The sequence below is a fragment of the Martes martes genome, assembly GCF_963455335.1.
Source record: "Martes martes genome assembly, chromosome: 7".
Taxonomy (NCBI): Eukaryota; Metazoa; Chordata; class Mammalia; order Carnivora; family Mustelidae; genus Martes; species Martes martes.
In genome coordinates this window covers 51,662,321-51,671,671 of record NC_137894.1, presented here as the reverse complement: position 1 = coordinate 51,671,671, position 9,351 = coordinate 51,662,321, and the positions used below count along the sequence as shown (strand labels likewise).

General features: G+C 38.2%; 1 pseudogene across 1 annotated transcript; it reads left to right on the top strand.

Moving 5' to 3' along the window:
• Positions 1–942, top strand: LOC308346641 (olfactory receptor 4F6-like; annotated as a pseudogene). Its single transcript has one exon. The product of its transcript is annotated as an olfactory receptor 4F6-like (transcript).
• The last annotated feature ends 8,409 nt before the right edge of the window (positions 943–9,351 follow it).

Sequence of the window (9,351 nt, the reverse complement as noted above, 5' to 3'; positions counted from 1 at the left end):
ATGTGTAGACCAGTGCAGCATTTTCCCCTTGCTTTCTCTCCTGTGTTTTATGTAAAAATCATTCTGGGAAACCTTGTTGTGTTTACAGTGACCTTTGACCCTCCTTTACATTCCCCCATGTATTTCCTTTTAGCCAGTCTCTCATTTATTGATCTGTGTTTTTCTACCTTAACAGTTCCTAAGATGATTCATGACCTGTTCTCTGGGCACAAAACCATATCCTTTCAGGGATGTGTCATCCAGATATTTGTGCTCCCTGTCCTGGGTGGATCAGAAATGGTGCTGTTCATCACCATGGCCCTGGACCAATATGTAGCCATATGTAAGCCCCTCCACTACCCATCATGAGTCTGCAGATGTGCATTTTACTTCTGTCTGGTGCTTGGGCTATTGGCCTTATTCATTTAATGGCCTTGTTAGCTTTTGTTGGCCGTTTGTCTTTTTGTGGTCCCAATGAGATAGATAGCTTTTACTGTGACCTTCCTTGGTTTATCAAACTGGCATGCACAGATCCTACAGAATGGAATTCATAGTTACTGCCACCAGTGAGTTTGTTTCCATGGGCGTCTTCTCATTGCTTATCTCCTATATCTTCCTCCTGATCACTGTATGGAAACGTCCCTCAGGTAGTTTGTCTAAGGCCTTTTCTACTCTTAGAGCTCATATCACTGTGCTCCTTTTGTTTTTTGGACCATACATCTTTGTTTGTATGTGGCCATTTCCCACCATGTCAGTGGATATGATTTTTTCATTTTGGACCTTAAGATTACACCTATTCTGAATACTTTTATCTATACATCGAGGAAGAAGGACATGAAGATGGCAATGAAGAGACGGAGTTTGAAGATAACTTTCAAAAAGCTCAGGAGAAAACAAGTGTTGCCTTCTGTATGCAATACTATATGCACAAGTATTAAAAGGTTGTATACTGTCTTCAGATAATTTATTTTCTTTATTTAAGCAGCTCAAAAATCTTGGATAATTTATTCCATGTTAATGGCCAATAGTGTGATTATACATGTATTTATTAAAGGCTATTTTGTATTTTTTAAGATTTTAAAATTCTGAAAGTATACTTTTTGTGTGGCTTACATATTGACTAGTCTATAGAATCTTGGAAAGTTTTATGAATTTCAAGGTGTATTTGCAGAGCTACTGGTGTAGCTGATACTTTTCTCTGTCACTGAGTTGAAAAATATTCTCATATAAAGAGAATGATTGGCTCTCTTCTCTGTTCCACTGGTCTATGTGTCTGTTTTTATGCCAGTACCATGCTGTCTTGGTGATCACAGCTTTGTAGTAAAGCTTGAAATCAGGTAACGTGATGCCGCCAGTTTTATTTTTGTTTTTCAACATTTCCTTAGCAATTTGGGGTCTCTTCTGATTCCATACAAATTTTAGGATTATTTGCTCCACCTCTTTGAAAAATACCGGTGGAATTTTGATCGGAATGGCATTAAAAGTATAGATCGCTCTAGGCAGTATAGACATTTTAATAATGTTTATTCTTCTGATCCAAGAGCATGGAATGGTCTTCCATCTTTTTGTGTCTTCTTCAATTTGTTTTAGGAGTGTTCTGTAGTTCCTTGAGTACAGATCCTTAACCTCTTTGGTTAGGTTTATTCGGAGGTATCTTATGGTTCTTGGTGCTATAGTAAATGGAATTGATTCTATAATTTGCCTTTCTGTATTTTCATTGTTAGTGTATAAGAAAGCCACTGATTTCTGTACATTGACTCCGTATCCTGCCACGTTACTGAATTGCTGTATGAGTTCTAGAAGTTTGGGGGTGGAGTCTTTTGGGTTTTCCATATAAAGAATCATGTCATCTGCGAAGAGAGAGAGTTTGACTTCTTCCTTGCCAATTTGGATACCTTTTATTTCTCTTTGTTGTCTGATTGCTGTTGCTAGGACTTCTAATACTATGTTGAACAAGAGTGGTGAGTGTGGGCATCCTTGCCGTGTTCCTGATCTCAACGGGAAGGCTGCAAGCTTTTTCCCATTGAGGATGATATTTGCTGTGGGTCCTTCATAGATAGATTTGATGAAGTTCAGGAATGTTCCCTCTATCCCTATACTTTGAAGGGTTTTAATCAGGAACGGATGCTGGATTTTGTCAAATGCTTTTTCTGCATCAATTGAGAGGACCATGTGGTTCTTCTCTCTTCTCTTATTGATTTGTTCTATCACATTGATTGATATTTGACCATAGAGTGGAGGGTCCATAATCTTCGACAAAACAGGAAAAAATATCCAGTAGAAAAAAGACAGTCTCTTCAATAAATGGTGCTGGGAAAACTGGACAGCTATATGTAGAAGAATGAAACTCGACCATTCTCTTACACCGTACACAAAGATAAACTCAGATAAAAGACCTCAACGTGAGACAGGAATCCATCAGAATCCTAGAGGAGAACATAGGCAGTAACCTCTTTGATATCAGCCACAGCAACTTCTTTCAAGATATGTCTCCAAGGGCGATGGAAACAAAAGCAAAAATGAACTTTTGGGACTTCATCAAGATCAAAAGCTTCTGCACAGTGAAGGAAACAGTCAACAAAACAAAGAGGCAACCCACGGAATGGGAGAAGATATTTGCAAATGACAGTACAGACAAAAGGTTGATATCCAGGATCTATAAAGAACTCCTCAAACCCAACACACACAAAACAGACAATCATATTAAAAAATGGGCAGAAGATATGAACAGACACTTCTCCAATGAAGACATACAAATGGCTATCAGACACATGAAAAAAAGTTCATCATCACTAGCCATCAGGGAGATTCAAATGAAAACCACATTGAGATACCACCTTACACCAGTTAGAATGGCCAAAATTAGCAAGACAGGAAACAACGTGTGTTGGAGAGGATGTGGAGAAAGGGGAACCCTCTTACACTGTTGGTGGGAATGCAAGCTGGTGCAGCCACTTTGGAGAACAGTGTGGAGATTCCTCAGGAAATTAAAAATAGAGCTTCCCTATGACCCTGCAATTGCAGTACTGGGTATTTACCCCAAAGCTACAGATGTAGTGAAAAGAAGGGCCATCTGTACCCCAATGTTTATAGCAGCAATGGCCACGGTCGCCAAACTGTGGACAGAACCAAGATGCCCTTCAACGGATGAATGGATAAGGAAGATGTGGTCCATATACACTATGGAGTATTATGCCTCCATCAGAAAGCGTGAATACCCAACTTTTGTAGCAACATGGACGGGACTGGAAGAGATTTTGCTGAGTGAAACAAGTCTAGCGGAGAGAGTCAAGTATCATATGGTTTCACTTATTTGTGGAGCATAACAAATAACATGGAGGACATAGGGAGATGGAGAGGAGAAGGGAGTTGAGGGAAATTGGAAGGGGAGATGAACCATGAGAGACTATGGACTCTGAAAAACAATCTGAGTGTTTTCAAGGGGCGGGGGGTGGGAGATTGGGGAAGCCAGGTGGTGGGTATTAGGGAGGGTATGTATTGCATGGAGCACTGGGTGTGGTGCATAAACAATGAATTCTGTTACACTGAAAAGAAATAAATAAAAAAAAGTAATGGAGTATAAAGGACACTGGTTGGAATTATTAGTTTGCTCTAAAGATAATTTTGCTGGGCATCAATCAATAAGGAATCAGCGGGCACCTGGGTGGCTCAGTGGGTTAAAGCCTCTGCCTTCGACTCAGGTCATGATCCCAGGGTTCTGGGATCAAGGCCCGCATCGGGCTCTCTGCTCGGCAGGGAGCCTGCTTTCTCCTCTTGCTCTCTGCCTACTTGTGATCTCTGTCTGTCAAAAAAAAAAAAAAAAACTAAAACTGTAACACAAAATCAGTGCATACCTGGCCTCTCCATCTCCTCTTAGCTAATTCTTCCACTCTTACCCCTGACCCTTTGCTTAAAAAAAAAAAAAAAATAAGGAATCAGCTACTAGATACTCCAAAGAAGAACAGAATGGCCAAAATTACAATGAAGGATACAGGATATAAGGATTAAAAGAACCAAGAAAATGAAACCTAATTAAATATGGAGATTTTTTTTTAGAAAGTTGTATAGAACCAGACAAGTGATACTTAGTATTTCTATAATTTGAAAATGAGACAATATAACAGAATTAACATTTCAAACTTTTATTAATGTGTCAAATAAAAGGCTAGAATCTATATAATGAAATAGCTTTCAGTGAACTGGGGATAGTTGGTATGTTTAGTTCCAAGGCATAGCCTAATAACATTTTTACATATTTAAAATATAGTATCTTTTGAGCCTCCCATCAAAATACCTGAACAACCTAAATAGGAGAGCAAATCAGATTGGCATCTGGCTTCTTGATAGTAGTATACAAAGAAAGGTGACAATGGAGCTACATTTCCAAAAGATTCAAGGAAATAAAATCTGATATAAAAATTAATGTATGTTGGACACCTGGGTGGCTCAGTAGGTTAAAACCTCAGCCTTCAGCTCAGGTCATGATCTCAGGGTCCTGGTATTGAGGCCCACATTGGGCTCTCTGCTCAGTGGGGAGACTGCTTTTCCCCTCCCCACCTCTCTCTGCCTGCCTCTCTGCCTACTTGTGATCTCTGTCTGTCAAATAAATAAATAAATAAATCTTTAAAAATCAACATATGTCATCAGAGAGGGGGAAAAAAAAACACGAGAGACTCTTAACTTTAGGAAGCAAACTGAGAGTTGCTGGAGGGGAGGTTGGTGGGGGATGGGATTACCAAGTGATGGACATTAAGAAGGGCATGTGATGTAATGAGCACTGAGTGTTATATACAACTGATGAATTATTGAACTCTATATCTGAAACTAATGAGGTACTATATGTTGACTAGTTGAATTTAAATGGAAAAAAATAATGTATAACCAATCTATTTTTCAAGTATATTAGGGTGAAAGAAAATGATTTTAAGTCTGCAAGCTTTTATAGGATGTTGTATGTATAAGCAGTTCCTGAGATTTCTAGAGGATTCCCCATGCAATTAAGAACTATTAGGAGACCCTTCAGCTATACTGTTGCTTAGAATTTAATACATTGTATTACAAAATTAAGACCTAAAGATGAAACTACACATGAAAAAATAGTATGGAAGGGTTAATTCTCTGATTAAACATTTTTAATGGGGGAGATAGGTAAAAACTGGAATGATTTGTTGACTTTTCTGATCAGCAATAGGTAGGAGTCAGAAAATATAATAGAACAGACAACCCAAAAATTGAAGCCCCTTTTTTTGTGTGTGTGAGGTAACTAAGCGTATTGCAGAAAGATAGATGATAAAAATAAGTTATAAAGTTTTATACCAAAACAATATAAAAATAAATTTCAAAAAATTAAGAATGGCAAGTAAAGGAGACAGTATTGTAGAGGACATGTTAATAATAGCACAAAACAAAGCAAGATAATAAACAAAGTAAGACAAACGCATTGCTTAACAATGCCTATCAGTGTTCAGTGTGAGACAGGTCAAGTGGGAAATCAACAGTTGAAAATAAAAATACTTAAGCCCAAGCATATCATTTATATAAATGGTCTTAATTCATATACCAATTAAAAGGCAGAGATTGCCAGAATGGATAAAATAACATGATCCATGTATAAGCTATAAGAAACTCCCTTCGAATGTCACACTATAGGTTGGCTAAAGTAAAAGAAAAGGAAAGATACATAAAAGAAATGCTATTTTGGTGACTGTTTCCTTTGCTATGAAGAAGCTTTTTATCTTGAAGTCCCAAAAGTTCATTTTCGCTTTTGTTTCCCTTGCCTTTGGAGATGTGTCTTGAAAGAAGTTGTCGTGACTGATGTTAAAGAGTTTACTGTTTATGTTCTCCTTTAGGATTTTGATGGATTCCTGTCTCACACTGAGGTCTTTGATCCATTTTGAGTTTATGTTTGTGTATGGTGTAGGAAAGTGGTTGAGTTTCATTCTTCTGTTGTATGTACCTGTCTAATTTTCCCAGAACCATTTATTGAAGAGACTTTTTTCCATTGAATGTTTTTTCCTGCTTTGTATGAGATTATTTGACCATAAAGTTGAGGGTCCATATCCAGGCTCTCTACTCTGTTCCATTGATCTATGTGTCTGTTTTTGTGCTATTACCATGCTATCTTGGTGATCACAGCTTTGTAATATAGCTTGAAATCAGGCAACGTGATGCTCCCAGCTTTGTTTTTCTTTTTCAGCATTCCCTTGTAAATTCAGGGCCTTTTCTGGTTCCATACACATTTTAGGATTGTTTGTTCCAGCACTTTGAAAAATGCTGATGGTATTTTTTTCTTTTATTTTTTAATTTTTTAAATTTCTTTTCAGCATAACAGTATTCATTGTTTTTTCACCACAACCAGTGCTCCATGCAATCCGTGCCCTCCCTAATACCCACCACCTGGTTCCCCCAACCTCCCACCCCCCCGCCCCTTCAGAACCCTCAGGTTGTTTTTCAGAGCCCATAGTCTCTCATGGTTCACCTCCCCTTCCAATTTCCCTCAACTCCCTTCTCCTCTCCATCTACCCTTGTCCTCCATATTATTTGTTATGATCCACAAATAAGTGAAACCATATGATACTTGACTCTCTCTGTTTGACTTATTTCACTCAGCATAATTTCTTCCAGTCCCGTCCATGTTGCTACAAAAGTTGGGTATTTGTCCTTTCTGATGGAGGCATAATACTCCATAGTGTATATGGACCACATCTTCCTTATCCATTCATCCGTTGAAGGGCATCTTGGTTCTGTCCACAGTTTGGCGACCGTGGCCATTGCTGCTATAAACATTGGGGTACAGATGGCCCTTCTTTTCACTACATCTGTAGCTTTGGGGTAAATACCCAGTACTGCAATTGCAGGGTCATAGGGAAGCTCTATTTTTAATTTCCTGAGGAATCTCCACACTGTTCTCCAAAGTGGCTGCACCAGCTTGCATTCCCACCAACAGTGTAAGAGGGTTCCCCTTTCTCCACATCCTCTCCAACACACGTTGTTTCCTGTCTTGCTAATTTTGGCCATTCTAACTGGTGTAAGGTGGTATCTCAATGTGGTTTTCATTTGAATCTCCCTGATGGCTAGTGATGATGAACTTTTTTTCATGTGTCTGATAGCCATTTGTATGTCTTCATTGGAGAAGTGTCTGTTCATATCTTCTGCCCATTTTTTAATATGATTGTCTGTTTTGTGTGTGTTGGGTTTGAGGAGTTCTTTATAGATCCTGGATATCAACCTTTTGTCTGTACTGTCATTTGCAAATATCTTCTCCCATTCCGTGGGTTGCCTCTTTGTTTTGTTGACTGTTTCCTTCACTGTGCAGAAGCTTTTGATCTTGATGAAGTCCCAAAAGTTCATTTTTGCTTTTGTTTCCATCGCCCTTGGAGACATATCTTGAAAGAAGTTGCTGTGGCTGATATCAAAGAGGTTACTGCCTATGTTCTCCTCTAGGATTCTGATGGATTCCTGTCTCATGTTGAGGTCTTTTATCCGAGTTTATCTTTGTGTACGGTGTAAGAGAATGGTCGAGTTTCATTCTTCTACATATAGCTGTCCAGTTTTCCCAGCACCATTTATTGAAGAGACTGTCTTTTTTCTACTGGATATTTTTTCCTGTTTTGTCAAAGATTGTTTGACCATAGAGTTGAGGGTCCATATCTGGGCTCTCTACTCTGTACCACTGGTCTATGTGTCTGTTTTTATGCCAGTACCACGCTGTCTTGGTGAGGGAGAAGCAGGCTCCCTACTGAGCAGGGAGCCTGACTTAGATTTTTATCCCAGGACCATGGGGTCATGTCTGAAGTGGGAGGCAGACACTTAACTCACTGAGCCACCCAGGTGCCCCAAGAGGATCTTAATTATAATTTTCTTTGCCACTATTCCACATTCTTTTTTCCACAATCTTTTTTTTCTTTAGGCTAAGCATTTCTAAATTTTTAGAGGTGGTCCTCATATAACATAGTTCTGTTTCCTTACTCTCTTTGAATGGACTTCAGATTCTTGGTATGAAGTTTAATACTCTAAATATAATCTGACCAGCACAGAGCCATTAAAGATGGGAAGAGAAGGAAGGAAAAAAAAAGGAGTAGAAGGATTATGAATGAAGGTGTTGTCTGTCTTTCTGAATGACTATAGCATTTATGATTAGAAAATAACCTTATAATCTGCCTTCTGCATTACTGTGTGGAACCAGGTCAGAGGAATGTGTCTGCTTTCCTTTTGCCAAATATTACTTTCAGTATTACATTAAAAGAATTGTTTTGAGATTAGCTTAATGTAATAAGTAAACTATGTTGTGGATTGTTTCATGGAGGCAGCTTTACACTTGTATTTATTCACTTGAGGGTATACATTTTGTTGGTATAGTTAACAGACTTAGAATTTATAAGTATTACAGCTTTATAATAAAGACTATATATAGATATAATCTTTATATAGATGTATATATATAAAATCTTTATTATAAAGCTATAATACACATACCATAAAATTCATCCATTTGTCATGTTTTGCAGAAATTTTGATCATTTTGATATTCCACCAAACATCATACCAGTCTACTACACTGATGTGGTAATTCTGTTTGGACTCAGTGAAAGGAAAAAAATGTAAGTATTGTGGATGCTATAGACCTATCTGAGTAGATACTGGGGAATAAACCACCTCAGTAGAGTTTCTACAGGTCCAGCGGCTAGTATCCCACTGAGCTCTAGTAGTTATTAAATGCCTAAATTTGGGATTCAAGTGACTGTGTGCTTTCTGCTACCCATCATCACAAACTGAATGCTGTCTTATTCTTTAAACCACAAAATTGAGATGCAGAAACAACATGATATCATTATGTGGAAATGGCACATAAGAAGTTGGGCTTAGAAGGTCCAGAGGCCTAAGAAGTTACAGATTAAAGTCCTTTAACAACTACTACTGCCTGATTTCCTTCTCTTCCTCATTATACATCTTTGGCTACATGGGAATTTCCCTAAAACCCATGGACTAAAAATTTAAAAATTTGGACCTAAATATACAGTTGGTTTTGTTTGATATAATTGGCAGCAACTAAAAGTGAAAGCCCGCAGTTTTACTGCCTCAGTTTAGTGGAGTAATACGGTTAGGTATTGGTTAGTTATGGTAGTATTATGATTATGGCCCTGAAGGAGTGTGATGAGGAGAAATTCTCCCATTGGGAAGAATTTCAAGCAGTACCTTTGGTTGTCGACTTTGTTTGATTGGAAGCATGGATATATATTTGTCCATGAATAGTTACTAATGGTGTGATTAGATAGTCAGGGCTTGTAATGAATAGAATTGGAAGTCTACTGACAGAGAATTCCTGGGGGAGAGTTCGGGTGATACATCTCTCAGAATGGGCACAGGTTTTGA